The sequence below is a fragment of the Gobius niger genome (assembly GCF_951799975.1).
Source record: "Gobius niger genome assembly, chromosome: 3".
NCBI classification, from domain to species: Eukaryota; Metazoa; Chordata; class Actinopteri; order Gobiiformes; family Gobiidae; genus Gobius; species Gobius niger.
The window spans coordinates 16,302,882-16,321,944 of NC_136854.1; the positions used below are offsets into that span (position 1 = coordinate 16,302,882).

Below are 19,063 nucleotides of genomic sequence, written 5' to 3' on the forward strand. Positions count from 1 at the left end.
GATGGGCTCCTCTCCAGCGGTCTGTCTGCTGGTGCAAGACAAACAATCCTCACAAACCAATGAATACAAATGAGAAAAGGAAAAAAAAAAAATCCCCGACTCAGTTTTCTACTCCATTTCCCTCGCATTAGATTTCCAGACAACACTCCAGTCTGTGTATCTCTGTCCCCATGATCCTGCACAGCCAAGTTAACTTTGACACTTTTATGATCAACAGCAAATGGGAGGAAATACTAAAGCTCTGTTTACACTCTCTTATCAAACCAGAAATTATAGTGTGGGAGATGATAGTGGCGTGGCTTGGAAGTGTCGCGCAAACAGGTTTATCTTTTTAATTATGTTTGGTTGTTTATAATGATGGGCCTCCTTTTGGCAGTTAGTTTATTTTATCTTTTTTAGTTTCATTTTTTAAGTGAGAGGCACTTGACATGAGTTTCATTTTCCTGTGCCTTATATGATCTTCATCCATCCATCCATCCATCCATCCATCCATCCATCCATCCATCCATCCATCCATCCATCCATTTTCTTCCACTTGTCCGTTGCCGGGTCGTGGGGGCAGCTGTTGGAGCTGCCCATATCACATTGCACCAGCCCCTTATGGCTCCTCCTGCAGGCGGTGGGTCCACAGAAGGACGGCCTCATGATTAAATGGGCCTGTTGGTCTCTCATAAGGGGCTTCTGAACCGCTCTTTGTCTGACCTGTCACCTATAGGACCTGTTTGCCATGATGGGAGACCCTACCAGGGGCACGAATCCCCCGACAGCAGAGCTCCCAGGATCATTCGGGTGCTCAAACCCCTCCACCACGTTAACGTGGCGGTTCCAGGAGGGGTATATGATCAAGGTGATTCTAGGTGTGGCCATACCGCCTTTGCTCTGCCCAGTCCCGTCAGGAAGCTAAGCAGGGAAGAGCCTGGTCAGGACTTGGATGGGAGACCATTTGGGAACACCAGGAGGCCTAGCGAATGTAGTGTGTGAGTGGTTGGTGGTGGTCGGAGGGGCCGATGGCGCAGACTGCCTCGTTTCTGTCAGTCTACCCCAGGGCAGCTGTGGCTACAATAGTAGCTTACCACCACCGAGTATGGAGTGAATTAATGAGTTCAGAATTCTGTTGAAATTCGGCAGTGTAAGCAGAACTAAGACATGGCATAGGAAAATAACCTGTGTTGTCATATAGCCTTGTGTTCCTTTTGCCACAGTTTGTTGAAATCGATACCCTGAAGCTCTTCCTTCGCCCGCCTCTACTTTGATTTGTCACCTATCTGTATTTAGCGGACACATTTACAGCCTGTCTTTGTTTCCAAGCTATGCTCCTTAGATTTCATTGACTAGCTGCCAGTCTACACTCGCTATACTTCAGGATCGCACACTGGTGCTTAGTGATATCTCAGGTTTTCAGACTCTCCCTAGGGGATCCAAATAGTCAGCACAAAAATGACCATGAGCCAGAGCTATCCATAGCTGGCACCACCGGACAAACAGGAGCAGCAGGCACAAGACTAATCCACATTAGCCTGCATCTGCCTTCAACTAACCAAGCCCCACTGGGTTTAAAAGAAGCAGGTCTGGGTATTTGACGCAACTGAAATGTATTTAACATCGGCTAACCAAATAACATCAAAGAATAAAATAGGCTATTAAAAATACATATGCAAAGTATATATATATATATTTTTAGCTTTTTGTAATGTTATAAGTTTGTCAGAACATAACCGTATAGTCTAACCGTCATAACCGTTCTAGTATTCCCTGGAACTTGCAGTATCGTTTGAAATACAGTCCTCCTCATTTTTAAATCCCATAATCCATCACCAAACCAGCTCAGGGTAGTTTTGTGCTCAAATAGTGTTCATAATGGCACCATGGATTTGCTAGCATGCCGTTAATGACACTTTTTCAGTTGTGTCATATGCTGGGGAGAATACTTAATTGTATAAAAATATGCAGCTACACCGACTGTTACAAACTTATTTGCCACTAATTCAGAATGCATGAAAGCACTTTGCAAATGCCCACAGCCCCAAATAACATAGATCTATGAATATACTTGAAACTGACATTGAATTATTAATTAACTGCAATGTATCCCTTTAATACTAGGAAAGTGACTGTATTCTAAATACCCTCAAATGAGAGAGTAACTTACTGTTACAGAATACAGGTACTCAAAATGAATGAGTATTCTAAATACGTATTCTAGATACCAATGCTGCCTAGAGAAGGAGCTCAAGGTCAATTTGAAATAGCCAAAATTAATGGACGAATAAATAAAGCAAGTAAGAAATCCAGCACAACACATAAATAATTCACTAATTAAAGTAGGTTAGTAATTACATGTGGTTTATTGTGATATTCTGCGTAAATAATAAATAAATACATAAAATATGTATTTTGTATCCGTTTTGTTTTGCCATAACACATTGTGTGTTGACGTCACAGTCGAGCGCCCACTCAGAAACAAAAACTATGGCGTCATTACGCTGCGACAGCCATCCTCTCCAGTCAGAGGAGAGCAGTCAGGAGACGAACAAACCCAGCGGTTGTTGAGCTGGCTGTGTACAGCAAAGCGCTCACAACAGACCCGCTTTCTGGTGTCTTTGGATGTGTTTATTCCGCTGTAATGACCGGAGACCTTTATGCGGTGCCCGGTAAAGAGAAAGAGTCAAAAGGTCGACCCGCACATTCGCTTGTTTGACGGTGAAGCTAAGGTTAGCGGTGTTTTACTAGCCTGCTAACGGCTTGTATAGTGCCTTGTAGGCTTGTTAGCTTGCTATGCTAACGTGCTAGCTCCTGGTACTCGGGTGAAAACGCCGATCACTGCTGCTCGTGGGAACCCCTTTAACGAAGAAGAAGCGGATACCCGTTTGCATCATTCAAGATTAGCTTCAACAACCTCCTGACAACATTTTGGGACTCAACCTGAAGCAATTCAACTGAACGGCCTGGTGCATTTGTTGAGCTTCACAAGCCTGAGGTAAATGCACAAAAAGACAAAAACACTACATGCAAAGTGTTAGATTTGGATACAAACTTCCAGTGAGAAGGGCCTAGCATGATTTTTGATCAGTGAAGTTAGCATTGCAAACGCAAGTCAACTTCTCGCAAGTCAACTTGTGTTGGTCCACGGCTAGTTGGCGTCCAGTGAAAGTTTAACCACACTTTAAGCCAGGAATAAGTTTGATATGCGGATTTACGCGATCCGAGAACTCACGGTGTGTCTGCCTGGTTGAAACAAACTCAGCAAACTGCAGTAAAAGTCTGAAAAGTCCTGTTGCGCGACGAGCAACACCTTTTTTTCTATCAGTTTTTTACCCACCGGTGTTATGTGGCAATGTTTGTTTTTGTAGCATGCGTTTTCAAGAAGTTGCACGTTGGCTGTTCTACTTTAACTTTTTTTTTTTTCACATAACTATGATGTGTGGGATTTTGAAATGCAAAATTAGCTGCTCAAGGGGATGAGGTGCACGTCTATACTGGCAGTTTTCATTTGAATGATTATAGCTGTTAGTAACGGGATTATTGGTATGTGTTAACGTGGCCTTTTGAAATAAATGAAATTGCCCTGTTTGACTTGAACTGTGCACTGTTTAATAATGTGGGAATTAGTAGAAGTGGCCTATTTTTGGAGGAAAAAGCCTGGACAGTTGATGTGTTTTCATTTCAGGCAGTCTTTTTATAGTCTAGTGGCAACGTCCTTGAGGCCAAAAAAGAAAAAAAAGTAAATCTGTTTTTACTTTTGTAACACTCTGCCCTGCTATTTAACACTTTCTCTAACTCATCTCTTCTTACATACTGGGCTACAGGGCATCTGTATCTTTTTTTTCCTCGAAAGCTAGCCATCAACACAGCAGTTTAGCAGTCCTGTAGAAATTGGAGTATGGCAGTTGTTGAGTTTTCTAGCATATCCAGCGCACTGAATTGTTATTGTGGCCTGTTCAAAAGCGAGTAGGTGAATGTGGTGGTTAAAGAGGACCAAACTACGGGGCAGCTTCAGCAGTTCAAGTCCACATGGCTAGCAGCAGCATCTGTGTTGAATTGGGGAGCGTTTAGCGTGTCCAAAGCTGTCTGGGTACAACATGCAGAGCTTAGAGCTTTTGAGACCTCTGCATTTTGTCATAAGCCCCGGATCTTTTGCTGTATCTGCTAATGCAACATCGGTATTCATTTGTATATAGGTATTGATTAAGTAGCACTATTCTAATTTTCTCCTTCAAACATTTCACAGTGCTCAGATGAGTGTTTCGACAACTGAATGTGCACAGGTCTCATACATTTTGGAGGAGCTCATCAGATGCTGCAGTCGCTGTGAAGAAGGCGAAAAGAATTACAAGCTAATATACTAAAAGGCTTTGTTGCAGTCTGATTCACTGGGGGGGGGGAAGACCAAAGCCGTGGAGACAGAGTTTGGCGGTGAGTGGAGCATAAAGATTAGACTGAGCAGCGCTAAAGTCCAGCCCGCTGTCAGCAGTATGTGTGGGCAGAAAGTGAGATCAGTCCGAGAGGAAATGAAAGGCTTTTCTCCGTTGCAGTGTGCAGATCCAAATCACCTGGTATCTCCAGGAAGTCTCCGAGCGCTTCCCTCTCTCCAAACAATCAGCTAGACCTCAGGGGCCACATGTGACAACAACATCAAGCCCGGGGATTGTCTGATAGATAAAGGTTAGGCCGCAAATTACACGGGTCAGAATTTGGCAGTTACAGTAAATTGGCCTTTATGTCACTTACCTGTGTGCAAAGGGAGTACAGTGGGTGTGTGGTATTTTTAGTAATCGTGCAGGTTTGATTCCTGGGTGGATGTGAGTGATTGTAGGTTCCCGATTTGTGGGTAGTTTGAGTTCACAAACACTTGACAGACATAAAGCTGCCATATAACTTTCTTGTTTTAAGTGCCATTGAAAAGCCTCAACGTATGCTTGAAAGTTTCTCTTTACATTGCGGAGTTTGTCATAACCAGATTTGTTTCAGTGCCATTCACTCAACTTTAGTTTTATTTATTGACATGAAAATTCATTATTGGTGGCGCCGTCTATCAATTTGTCCTTCAAGGCATTGTCGACTGTGTCATATAGCCTGAGTTTGTGTAGCCATAAACTAATACAGAGATGAGTTTTTAATTACGTAGTCAAACATCCAGGCTTGACGGAAGCTAAAACGTCTGGCTTTTATCATCTTGTTCTGGGGCTGCACACCTTTCTCTCTCTCTCACTCAGAGCGTGACGAGACTGACCAGCAAGGACTGAGCGAGTGACGGGGGATTCAACCAATCACATACAAGTGTGAACTGTCAGAAGGAGCAGATGCCTTTTAGAGTTCTGCACGAAAATCCCTGTGTTTGTTTTTGGTCCATTGTCGCTCATCCGCTCCCGTTACGATAAAGCGTTCCACAGCGAGCCTCCTCTGTCCTGAATGTTATTGTGTCATCCTTAAAGCAGGAGACAGTGTTCCATTGTGTTCGAATGTGTTCCCGATACACTTCCCTGTAACATATCTTCTCCTTTCAACAGGCTCTGTGTGAACCGCGATAACTTTTCTTAACCTCTCTGTCCTGCTGTGTGGCTCTCGCTTTACATGCCTTGTGTTGCCGCAGACATACTTTCCCATACTCTTGGCCACTGAAAATGTACTTCTCTCGGCCTTTTACCAGGTGCAACGGTTGGCGCTCTTGGCCAACGGACAGAAGTTTGATTCCCGTGCAGCGCGGGGCCTTTCTGTGCGGAGAGACGTTCACCTTATGTCTGCTTTGTCGCTTGTTAGAAAACTACAGAGAAAGAAGATCAGCCTGTGTTCAAATTGTCTCCACTGCGCAGCTTGGCATGTACAACAAACTGATCCCCTCCTCCATGCCAGCAGATGCAGACTTTATTCTCAATGAAACAAAAACAATAGTAACATGAAAGTAGAATTATGATTTTAAATGTCTGAGTCTTTCTGATTTGTTGATGGAGCCTCTGAAGTGTCCCTGTGTGTGTGTGTGTGTGTGTGTGTGTGTGTGTGTGTGTGTGTGTGTGTGTGTGTGTGTGTGTGTGTGTGTGTGTGTGTGGGAGGCTGTACATTGCAGTTGTCGGTGGCCCTCTGCTGTTACTGCGCGCCACTCGAAGCATGTTAATAATTCAGAGCGGTGCCATGTAGCAGTGAGTCGGTTAATGAACACAGAGGAATCTCCAGGCATGAGGCTTTGATCCGGCTGCACTGGGAACATTATGTGACCCACACAGGGGACACAGCTCGTAGTAGAGGGGGACAGATAGGAAAAAAAAAAGGTCTGTAGTACAGTAACAATATGCCAGACGGTTCGTGCGAAACATTTTTTTTTTTAGCACCTCTACAAGTGTTGGCTTTGTACTAGGGATGCACCAGTCGAAGCTGATGCTGGAAAAAATACTGGTATCAGCTACATATATCCAATACTGAGCCGATACCTGTTCAATATCAGACACATCTTTCACCAACTAAATCTAAGTGAATATGGACATGCTGTGTCTCATTTTCACTGAATTGGTTTTAACATCAAATATATTTTTAATTATTGCGCAAAATTCCGCGGCGAGAAACGGTATGCTAATGCTAACGGCGAAATGCTAATGCTAGCGGCAACTAATCAAGACTGGGGCATAAAGTATAATTGAATCACCTAAAGTATTAAAGTAAAATTGGCCACTTTTGGAGTTATTTTATGCTGTTAAAGAATGACTGATTTGTAATGATCAGATCACTTTTGGAGTTGCTGATATTAGTGCAACCTAAAAGCCAAGTGTGGCCAAGGATATTTAGTGTTGAAATCTCCAGTGTACCTTGTTTTTACATTAGTTTATGAATTAATATAATTGATCTGTAAGTTACATCTCATTTGCAAGAGAAGATGAGACTTTCTTGATCTTGCTACGAAGTAAAGAGGACCAGTTATTTCTTCACTCAGAGAATGATACGTAAGGAAGTCCCTTGATATCGGTTTATATCTGATATCGGCAGATACTCAAACCCCAAGTATCGGAAGCAAAAAAGCTGGTGCATCTCTACTTTTTGCGATTACATTATTGTTTTTTTTTAACTTTATAGAGATATTTATAGGATAGTTTCTTTCTCTGTATAGGGACGTGAGAAAGGTTAATTACTGTCGTCCATATGCAGATTTTGAGGTATTTGGTTTCGATAATGAGCCGACATTTGTGAATTATCACTTTGGATGTGATGTAATCAACACATTGTAGGATCTGAAACAACCGGTTGAACTTTAATCTGACAGTCACCGGCCGGCCCAATGGACAGGAGAAATAGCAATTTATCAAAGGTTGGAGTGTTTGTCTTGAAGCTACTGGCTAATATGCAATAGTTAATTAAATAAGACAAACTTACTGACCTTCATAAACACAGACGTCTTTTCTGCTGAAGTATTTACTTCCTACATTAAGGCTTTAAAACACTGCATCATCTACCAGGGACTCGCTGTTCACCACGGAATCATTAGAGAATGTCTTTGTAATGCAAACATGTAGAAGATAATTAATAGGTAAGGAACGGGAAGAAATTCAGGCATCAGAACGAGCCTATTAACATTTTGGGCCAGGACATCATTTCGAAGTACCACTTTAGAAATGATCCAAAAGCATCTTTAAAAATATCACTGCCAGTACTTTAGCAATATATTAAGCATGAGGGAAATATTCAGAGTATTGTTAGAGTATTCAAAGTCTGCAAAGCTAATAAAGACACATCTCTCCAAACTGTTCAGCTACATTTTCTGCCCGGTCCAGTCTTTGTGTAGCTCTTGTCAAAGGCGGCCTAAGCTCGGGGGGCTTTTCCCTCAGCCCCTCTCTCCATCTCGCCTCAACACAATCGCATCTCTTCACCGGCCGCTCTCCGCTGAGGGCCCACGCCGCAGTCCCCTTCTGTGAGACCGAGGGTTTGGGGATGAAAACGGCCCTGAAAGGAGGCCCTTCCCCAGCATAGCGCCCACGTCGTCATGGGAACGGCCCTCTTTGTGAATGGGGGGCTTCTCTTTCCACGCACGGTCAGAGGTCCGCCGCTGTCTCAGGGTCCGAGGGGAGGCCGTCGGAGACCGTCGGGAAGCAAACATCCACGATACATGTCTCACATTTTAGGTGAAAAGTTAATGCCCCCGGATGTGTTTTAAATCAGACTCGGCGTTGCATCAAAACGTGCTATATTTAAGCGCATTAGCAGTTCAAAGAAAATGCATGATCATTTGGCAGTCTGACAAGTGATTTACTGAGTTAATGTAACTTCTGACCCTTTGACGTAACAGTCCCTGGGAAAATGCCTTGTGACTCTTCCGGAAATTGTATTATTTGCGGTTTTGCCTCTATGACAAATGTGCTCCAACGAATACAGCGAGAATACAACGCACAAGTCGTCCTCAAATCACAAGGACATACTTTTAAATGTAACAAGAAGATGTCCTAACATTAGCCTCAGACTATGGAAAAAGTCTCCTTTTAATGATCTCTTCCTCCTGAATACTTCGTTTAATGCGGCCCATCTGAATATTTGATTTGATTTTGACATTACACACAATATTCATTCAGGCTTTTACTCATTTGGTTTATAAATGTAGACAGGAATTCTTTCCAATGCAGTACGATCGCACAAAATAGTTTCAATTTCATTTTTTGTGTCCGATACCGATATGAAGGGGATGTGCATATTGTTCGTGATTTAATTGATTTAATTGCACAACTTCAAATCAGAAAATTGCCGCCCAAGAAGTGGCTTCCTGTTTCAGTCCAGCATTGCCAAAATAAAAGCACACAGCTCGTCTCATTAATTAGTCCACCAGGTACTTGCAACATTGCAATAATATAATCAAATACACACATTTTAAGTGTTTTATCTGTTAATAGTTTGGCAGAAAGAAAGTTGAACTAATGAATAAGATGGTGCTTTTATTTTGGTGTACTGGAGCGAAACAGGAAGTCACTTCTTGGGCGGCGTTGTTGCTATTTGAAATTATGCAGAGTCAATTTGATGTATTTTCTATCTCCTCAATAGCCTGTAGTTCAACATTTTCATCCTTTTCTTCTTTTAATGAAGTTGATTTTGACTCTAAGGCTGCTGACTTTTTAGGCCATCATTGTCCAGCTCTAACCCTCCTTATTCCAACGAAACCCCCCAGAAAGTTTTTGTTCCAGAGATATTTACAAACTTCGTAGTTGAGTTATTATAAGCCACGAGGGCATAATTTTGGCCGATATTCCTTGAGTGCTTATATTGGCCGGCAGACATACCGGTCAGGCCCTAGAGTTTGGGAAACCCTAGACTTTAGTAATGTCGGCTCAGATGGTACAGCGGGCCATCCTGTGATTGGAAGGTTGGCGGTTCCCGGCTCCCGCAGGTGTTGATGTGTCTCTGGGCCAGACACTTCACTCACATCGCCTTTGTGTGAATGTGGCGTGTTATTGAGTGGTTGGCGGTGGTCAGAGGGGCTGAGTGCCAGCGTAGCTTCCGCTTTAAGAAACTTGTCAACTAAAGCACAAAAAAGGTGAAAATTATACGATATAGTTGTGATGTTATAATAATACAGTTGACTACAGTGACTCATCAGGCTTATGTTGAAAGAGCAGCTTTTAGGGAGATAATTGGAATAACAACATGCAATCAGCTCATTTTTGTCAGAACGGTTTGCACCAGTAGTGATAAGTATTGGAGTGGAGATTAATTATATAGTTATTGTGATTATCATGTAATGGGCCTGAATGATTAGTTTATCCTTTTAATTTTGAGCCCTATTGATGCTGAAAGTTACGCAATGAACTGGGAAATTGCATGTCACTTTAATTTGGGGCCACACAATAGTAATACAATAATAATACAATGTTCTGCGAAACAGCCTCTTTGTCCGGCAGAGCTCACATACAATATAACAAAATGTGTGGAGCTGCTAAAAGTCACATTTGACACATAAGTAAAGTTCTGATTCAGATTTGTGTGTAATAAGCTATGCACGCTAATACTGCATTATTATTTTCATCACACTTGTTGGACACCTGCTGCGTTGCCATTGAGGGACAGATTTTTCCCCCAAACTTGACCTGTGCATCTCCTCGTCAGCGCTGCAGACAGCTGGGAGCTGAGGTAAAGTGCCTGTAAGTCTATTAGGCAGGATAATCCAAAAGGGACGACCACAGTCTGTCAATTCACTTTCCGCACTCCTGCCGTGTGACCGTCCCTCAATGCAGCCTGCGGATTTCAAACACATGGCCACCATATGCTTTCCACATCACTCTCTTGTAAGGAAGGATCGCCTCTCGAGACGTAAACAGGCGGAAAACCAGGAGCCTCAACGTTACCAATGCACTGCTCAGACAGAATTCTACAAGTAATCGTCCCGTTTTATTGACTTTCACGCTGCCGGACAAATTTGCCGTTATCGTCTGTGTCCAAAAGCCTCTTCTTAACCTTTCTGCCTTCTCTTCATCCTCAGCATCCCTACGCCCTGCGCCTCAGCGGCTCCTGCCCAGCTGGTGGTTCAGCGGCACTTGCAAAGGGGAGGTGTGTGGTGCCATAGATAACACTGCAGCACCCGGAGGACTTCACGGAGCGGCTCTCCACCACAGGTCTGGCCTACCCTCTGCTCTCCTGTCCTCCTCCATGTCATTTCCACAGTCCTTTATTAGACACTTACATCTTTGCATTGTTGTGGTCGAGCTAAATGCAACTCTGAATGGCTCTGTGGCTTGTGCTACTTTTGAAAGATAAGAAGCAGGACTTGTGATGAACTATCCTGCTAGTATTGTTTACTGCCTTGTTTCACTTTACTCGATACCAGAATACATCCTTTCAGTCCGGTCAATTTATTTATATTATTTACTTACATACTAGACATGAAGCTCCCATTCCTTTTCCCACATGCAGTCAGCTCAGGCTTTCATACCCGTCTATGTTGAAGTCTGAAATGCAAAATGAAATGTATTGTTATAAACTGACATGTTTGCACTGACTCCACTGGTGGTTTCAGATCAATCGTGTGACAGTATTGAGTAGGGTCGCTTAGGGTTGAGAGTAGGGTTGGCATTTTAAACGTGGGAATTGATGGGAAATAACAGGGCATTAACACAATTGAAGGTTGCTTATTTACAGACAGATTTAAACTAAGGCATAAATATTTGATTCTATAGTTCTACACTGAAATAGCTATCACAGGATAGAAATCATTGACGTGTCTGAGCTCCAGGGTTTGAAGATGACAGTGTTTTAGGTTGTGGCAAATACAAAGAAGAGCTTTGGAAATGAAATGCTGTATACTCATTCCATCATATGGAACATATATTCATCATTGTAATGCAGCTGTGCAGTATTACAATATTATATTATTATTATTATAATTTATCATTATGAAACTTTGCCGTTTTTCCCACCACTTATTAGAAAGAGAGGATTATACTACGTTGAGACCACACGCTTCTTAATTGTCGAAATCACGCCCAAAGCCCCTAGTTGGATGCTTGTGCTTTTTGAAGCTTGTCACTCTGAACGCAGTGCAGGTTTAGGTAGGTCATGTTTTCACACGATATGGTCGTCGCACTGCTTCTATGGGTCGGGGGTTCACTAGTTCACTCACAATTGTTTAACAAAAATGCAAAAAATATCATGTTTTTTTAAGCATTTTGAGAGTTTTTAATTATTGAAAATGCCTCAAATTTCTGAGCTTAAGTTCCCATTGAAAGTTTCGGGGAAATTTACCAACATTTTTTGGGAATTTTCCGCCCCTTTGCAACCCTAGTTTTGAGTGAGTGGGCGGGTCAGACATTTGTTGTCAACAACAAGCACTTCTATCACTATTTGCCACAACAAAACGACGAGGTACTGCTGCTACACACTTACAGATACCAATGTCATGCTTTAAAAATGTGGATTAATTGCTTTACTGTCTTGGCTGTTGTTGTTTCGCTTTGTTTTGAGACTGGGTTGTGATTTGCTAGAACGATGCACGCTTGATCCAATCAGAACAATTTGAATCTTAAGCTCAATCAATTTATTTCCTTCTAGATGAGTCAAATCGGTTCTTTTGCCATGGATGCTTTGGCTGCAGCTAAGAGATATTACCCAACTATCACAGACTTTATATTTAGTATCAGACCGCAACATAATAAAAAGTCTGAACTCTCTGAACCTACTGTACTAAAGTGTACATCTACGCGCTGTTCATTTGTAATGCCTGAAGTCGGGCATCTTTCGGCCACTCAGTGTTGCCATGGCAGCGGCACGTTGTTGCTCAGGTTCTTCGTGATTTCCTCTGGGATACAACACCTCTCGCTGAGCTCCCTCCAACAACACGGGTGTCCATCTGTGGATTTGCTCAGTACAGATGTCTTCAGGGAGGAGACCACCCTAGTTTTAGACATCTTTGATATTTGTAATTCACGCCGACAGCATGAGCGCAAATAAGAAACATAGAAGTGCTGGAACGAAAGTAGTGCAGGTTGAAATATAGCTGTATTTTGTGAGCTACTGAAAGACTAAAACAGGGTTTGGTACATTATTAACCTGTGTACTGGGTTACTCTATTCAATCATAATTGTAATTTGAATGGTTGTAATTAGAAAATCACATCACAAAGATGCTTTTGTTTTTCAATGGTTCTTAGGAAGCTTGATTTTATATTATAAAACACAATTGACCGTTGCCAGCAATTGTTTGCTAGGTCTGTTAAGAAATGGAGTTTAACAAATGTCATAACGGGAGAGAAGTGCATGTTAGTGACTCTTTTTGGTGCAATACCAGCGCAATATCCTCCAGATTGAGGCAAAAAGAGTTGCAATGTGCAGTGGACGAATATATTCTAAATATGCAACACTACCGACCCCTGCTACTGGCTGCAGTGGCTCTGTCTCCCCCGCAGCTGTTCTTATTCATCGAGGTAACATATTAGCCACTATTCTCCAGCCGTGATGTCCTGTGCTATCAGTGCAGTGGCAAAACAAAAACCACAGTTGCTGTAATATCAAGGCTCAGCTAAGAGCAACTAAATGCTTCCTGTGGCACTTAAAAAAATAAACGTGCCAGATATTCCAGGGGCAGTCTTATCTTGGCTTACAAGTTAGCTTTATTTTGGCTCTGAATGTGGAAGAGCACACAGCAGAGGTCTGGAGAATGAGGGGTAGTAACAGTTGTTATGAGGTATGATTGGACAATGACGGTTTTCAGGCCGGGCTTTGTGAAAAATTGCTGTTTGATATTTTCCAAAATCGTGTAACGTTAAAGAGGGGGTATTATGCTTTTTTCAGCCACATAGCACCAGTCTATGGCACACTACAATGATGACGAAACCTTCTGTTGGTCTGTAAATGCAGTAAATTAGAATAACTGCCTTGTATAAAATTGCTCTTTCAAAATGGCGGTAGCGAAAGACTTGAAATAGGCCCCTGTCTCTTTAAGAACCTCTGACCCTTTCCGACACGCCCCCTCCACACGCTGTCTGTGGCATCACAACACTGCGCTCGTTGTCTCAACTGTATTGAAACTACGATCGGTGCATTTTAATTTTTATTGTTGGAAAGGAGCTACTGTTTATCACTTTGTGAACAATGGCCACACAGGATATTATTTGGAGACAAACCTTCCACACCGGACGCTTGGAAGGGGCTCTTGCCTGAAAAATAACTGCTGTTTGGAGGCTATCTCTTTGCATCTGCCATGCCCTATGGATCTCTAACTATACCCCCATGGACGACACCAGGATCTGCAGGAGCCCATACGATTCAAAGACGGACATTATCTGTGCAGGTGGACAGTGGTTTTTCGAGGTTACCCGTTAGCTTGTTATAATCGACTACAGCTCATTGTTGATGAAAAGTCTGCAATAAACCACAAATGTGTAAAGCCAGGCTCATTGTGTGATCATCGTAAAGGCTGCTTCAAGTAGTTGCCTGCTTTATTGACGTTATTTGTGCATAATATGCTGCGTATTTTCAATGAATGTTGTGAAGGTGAAGGTTGTTAGCTTGTCGTGGCTAATAGTGCCTTAGCTCCGGGAGAAAACCACTCGGCTACGACTCACTGTAGATGAAATGTGAGCAGTAAACTACAAAATCAACAAGCCAGGCTCCGTGTGTGATCATCATAAAGGCTGCTTCAAGCAGTTGCCTGTTTTAGTGACGTTTTCAATGCATAATATGCTGCTTGTATTCAGTGAATTTTCCCGTTAGCTTGTCGCGGCTAGCTTGTTAGCTCCGGGAGAAAGCCACTCGGCTATGACCCATTGTAGATGAAATGTGAGCAATAAACTTCCAAATCAACAAGCCTGGCTCCGTGTGTGATCATTGTTAAACGGTTCTTTATGTGTGTGGTGGTTTTATTGACTTTATGTGTGCATATTTCTCGTTTTCACGTGATGACTCGAGGTTTAGCTTAGCATTAGCTTTCTCCGGAGGCTCTGTGCATCATCAAGGCCCAGCGCAGAACCAGACACTGAAATAAGCGTTCTTGTCACCGGTTTTAATCCTGGGTGTTTCGGTAACAGAAACACTGATGTGTGTCTTTGTAAAAGTCTGCTGTGGCTCCGGTTCACAACACATGAAGCTAATCCTCCATGATGACTCTGTTTACATCTTAGGGCTAGACACTGCGGGGAGGGGGTTCTGCTGAGGAGCAGTGGTTGGTTACTCGGCTGGTGACGAAAGGTTGGAGGCGTATCCTGGAGGTCGAGGGCGTTTCCTGAAGGAATCACGCGTTTTATCCCTAAAATGGCTGCCATCGGAGTTTTTACAGATTACTCGAAAATACGTGAATGTGCTAAGGCAACACTTCAGGCATGTTTTTAATGAGGGAATGACTTAATAACATGATGTAAAGCTTGAAAAAGTCGATTTTGCATAATACCCCCCCTTTAATGTCCACAAGCTTTTCGCTATTTGCCAAGTGAAATGATTAAATGCCTTACAAGACTTCTGCCTTCCAAGCTTGAAGCGCACACCTGTTTTTTCGCAGGTTTTCCACAAAAGGTTATACTTGAATTAACTACAGTACGTCTTGCCTTGTTGACCCAGTGTAGTGCCATCTTTTCTACTGAAATGATTCATGGTGATAAAATGGGACACCCACTACATCACATAAAATTGGGTATTGGTGTGAGATGAATAAATATGCAAAAAAAGGTTCACTTAAGCTTTTATCTTCCATATTAGTGATAGCAATAGCATTGCTGGCATCATTACAACAGTTTTGGCTGCTCTTGTGGCATACTTCTTTGTTACTTGTTAGTCCTAAGAAATGCTTGAAACTTTAGTCGGTGTGAAATGGTGTTGAATTGGTGACACCGGTCTCGGAGCTGGTGGATGAAGCTGAGGAGGTGGAGCCGTGGAGGAAATGAGGCTGCATTCCACCAGTGATTTATGAAGTGTCTGTCATATTCTCTATTGAGCTCACTACGTCGCAGCTGGTCCAGGTTCAGATTTACACAAGGCAGGAGTTGGGGCCATTCCTGTGGGCACCGCGCAGCAAAGTCATTATTTGTAGAGTGACGCATGATGGGATACTTTTCTGCTAAATTGACTTGCTTGAGCTTTTAACCATGCAATTTGTTTGATTAATCCTGAGTTCACAATACTCTGATGTTATGAAGTTGTGCCCTCTTCCTTTGTCATCTCGATGTTTTTAAAGTTCACACTTGCCAACTTGTGCTCCAGAATGTCCTTCACTACAAGGCTTCAAGCCAGCTTACTGTTAGCAACAGTTGTTTTTAGCCTCTGTCAAACGGAAGCTTGTGCCTGTGCCATCTGCTGGTGACATTTGTGTCATCAGGAATTAGGACTTCATTTACCTGTTTTATCATAGTTGAGTGGACGACCTGTCAGAAATGCATGTGTTGTTAGAAGGTATCTTATATCACGCTAAATGGACCTCTGAGCTTCTGGATTGTTCAAATGTGAGATCCTCATACCTGGAGAGTTGGGCTAGGTTTCAAATGAATCCACCATTTCCATCACAGAGCGCTGTATTGTCCGACTGACCTTGATCTTCAAAGAACAGACTGACCTCTTAAGTGTAGATCCTTGTGAGCACACACGCTGTGTATTATTCATCTGTAGGACACTATCTAAGAGCGAGAGCATGACAGAGGCCACAGAGGTCACTGTAACAAGACGACACACTTCCCTCTGGTCTAAAACATCTGCGGAATGCACCGACCACAGTTACGTCATCAAAGTCGTTTACATTCCCGATAAACATTACGAAGAGCTGATGGACGATTTCAAGGTGGGTTTTTGTGAGACGGGAAATTCAGATCTCGTGACAATCCCGTTTGTTGCAGCGCAAGGTTAGGTTCACTTGGCATAAACAAATGCACTGTTTGGCCTTGTTTGTCCTTCATGTTGTGAAATCTGTTTCACACACTCCAGCATAATTGGCCTTACTTAGAGCATCTGTTCGCCACTGGTTTATTTATAGATTTGCTTTTGTAGGTACATTTTCATTATCCAAATTCACTTTCCCACAACTTCAGGGGCTGGTTTAATTTGATTAGCCGATAATTAAGATAATCAACCACTACTTTTAGCAGTCAATGACCCTACTCAAACTGGCTTTACCAAAAAGACCACCACATGAATAAATACAAATACATTGCATTCTGTTGTTTTGTTGAAAAGTTAGTCCTCAGTTAGGATGTATCTGGTCATTATTTGATTAAGCTTCTCAAAGAGACAAAGAATATTGGTCGATATGCCAACTTGTCGACGACTAAAATGATTATACAACCCCCTATACAACCATTCAATGTCTTTTTTTTTCACTTTTTGAGATCTTAAATGTTGCTATTTCCATGCTAATATGAGCTGATGTGTACGGTTCCTTCTGTCCCACGATTATCAAATGTCGCACAGCTGGATCGGCCGTCTGGGCATCTGCTCGTTTCCCACAAACCCAAAGTCCACATCCAATCCTGTTTACGTCAACTTCCAAATCCTCTCTCTTTGCGGCCGCCAGCTTTCCATAGCGCATTGTTTTTTTTTTCTGGGTTTTGCTCCCCATTTTGAAGCACCTTTATCTGTATTTTAGCTCCGGCAGGGGGGAAATTGTCCTCTGGGGTGCAGCAAGAGGCTAATCGCAGCTGAACAGTCGGTGCGTCGTTGAGAATTTCAACAGTTGACATATGGAGCGCATTAGGAGGATCACAGAAACTCTTGAGACAGGCATACTCCACATGTACACTAATTAAGCGCCGCAAGAGAAAGCAGTCCTAGAGTTTGGATCAAGCTGTGAATCCTTTTCTGCTTGAATAGGGGGTATTTTGTAAATGGAGGGGTGGGGCTTGTGGACAGAGATGTTTGTGAACCAGGAAGTAGGGCCAAGGTATTTTCAATAGAGCTATTTTCTAACCAACAAAGTGTAAGAAAATGATCAAGATGTGTTTGAGACAATGATATAAAAAGCATATAGTAGAACCATCTCTTTAAAAGGAAGCCACCCACTTTTTCCCGCTGATTCGCCCCCAATTAATATGTTACGACCAAGAAGGGCACTTACTTGGACTATCATGATCAAATCAATAATAAGTCAGGATCCTTTCTGGCCTTGCGCACACTATTACTAATTTTAAAACTGCAGAAATGCTGTACGACCTGTTGCTCGTACAGTTTAGTTTGCCGGGAACAACAGTGGTAGCACTTTCTGACGGTGGCCCCAGTTTACGGTTGTGCACAGTGTTGCCGGCAGCTTCCTCGCGCTCTCTTTCCATCAGACGCACACAGGGAATGGGAACGCTGCCTGACACATTTGCTGCTGGTGACTCACTGTTACGTGCTGATGCAGGTGTGGAACTCGGGAGCACGGGAAACAAAACCAAAGGACAAGGAAAACCGTCTTGAGGTTTGCTGGAAAAATGATGAAATCCCAGCATTCTTTTCTCAGAGCGCTGTCCATTCCGGTCGTCTCGTGCTTTCCAGATTGGGCCCGCGGTTCAGCTAAACGCCTGCCAACTTCTGATGTTGTTGTACTGACAGTTCCGTCTGGCTGTTTGTCCACAGAAGGAGCGACCCGGAGGAGTTTGCGGCCTGAACAGAGACACGCACAGACAGAACTGTGAGTGGGACTTCTAATGTTGAGAGCGGCGGTGGGATTTGCTGTGTGGTACATAGGATGATCCTAGCTGCTTTTGCTTGAACGTAGACAATTTGGAGAACGCAGCAGCATGTTTGGTTTCATGAAAAATAAAATCTGGTTGTGTTGGATGTGCTTTTGCAGTAGCACCGTGCAGACGATGACAAAATGTAACACTTACTACTATTTAAAGCTGCTGTGTCTAATTTTCCTGTTTTCTAGTCATAATGGAGGAAGTAAGTTAAGTTTAAACTGTTTGTGGCAATCCAGAGCAAGACAATCTTCCTTAAAGCAGTACTAAGTAACATGTTTACCTTAATAAATCCTTTTCGTAGTCCCTGTGGGGGTAATACAAGTGTTTATGGGATGATTGGAGGATCTTTCATCTCCCCCTGGTGTCTCTGGCCAGAAAACCATGTTTGCAACTTGACTGCCACCGGTCCGGAGCCACCAATACACACTAATGGAATCACGAAGAAGAAGCTAACATGCTAACTTCGGGCTAACGTCACTTTAAACAGTATTTAGAGCCAAGTTTGAGTGAAAAGAATTATTTCCATTGTATAATTGGATGCACAATATCCCTCTGTCCCTTCGCCTTTCCTGTCAGCGTAGTATTTACTCTCCAAGACAATTAATAAGTTAAAAAAATGCAACTTGCTACTACACCTGCAGTTGCGCTTATGGCCTCTAGGGGGAAGAGTTACTTAGTACTGCTTTAACATCAATGGGTACAATACATTGAATTTACAGCCATACTTTTAAAATAAAGTGAGTTGTAGTCTCTGGGTCAAAACACTACTCGGTCCCATACCTGGCATGTCTCCATACACTAAAATAGAAAATAAAATGATTAAGAATTTATAAATAGTAACTGTGGCCGGAAAAAGACAACGCCATATGCTGCCCCCATGCCCGGTTGTAGCCACTTGCTGCATGCCCTAACACCAGTTAAGTCACTTATATCATCAGGTCTGGATTTATATTCATGCAGGCTTATGGGGCC

The 19,063-nt window shown here is 42.8% G+C and overlaps 1 protein-coding gene across 3 annotated transcripts in view; it reads left to right on the top strand.

Annotated features, from left to right (window-relative positions):
- The first annotated feature begins 2,495 nt into the window (after window positions 1-2,495).
- The window catches only part of fbxw7 (F-box and WD repeat domain containing 7), a 106,427-nt gene continuing 89,859 nt past the window's right edge, over window positions 2,496-19,063 (top strand). The window contains exons 1-3 of one of the 3 annotated variants that reach the window (XM_079552706.1): window positions 2,496-2,977; window positions 10,442-10,574; window positions 17,985-18,039. The gene's annotated coding sequence lies outside the window, so the exon portion shown is untranslated. Of the gene's footprint in view, window positions 2,978-4,638; window positions 4,663-10,441; window positions 10,575-17,984; window positions 18,040-19,063 lie in introns of those variants that run through there. The other 2 variants (XM_079552705.1, XM_079552707.1) reach the window with 2 other exon arrangements.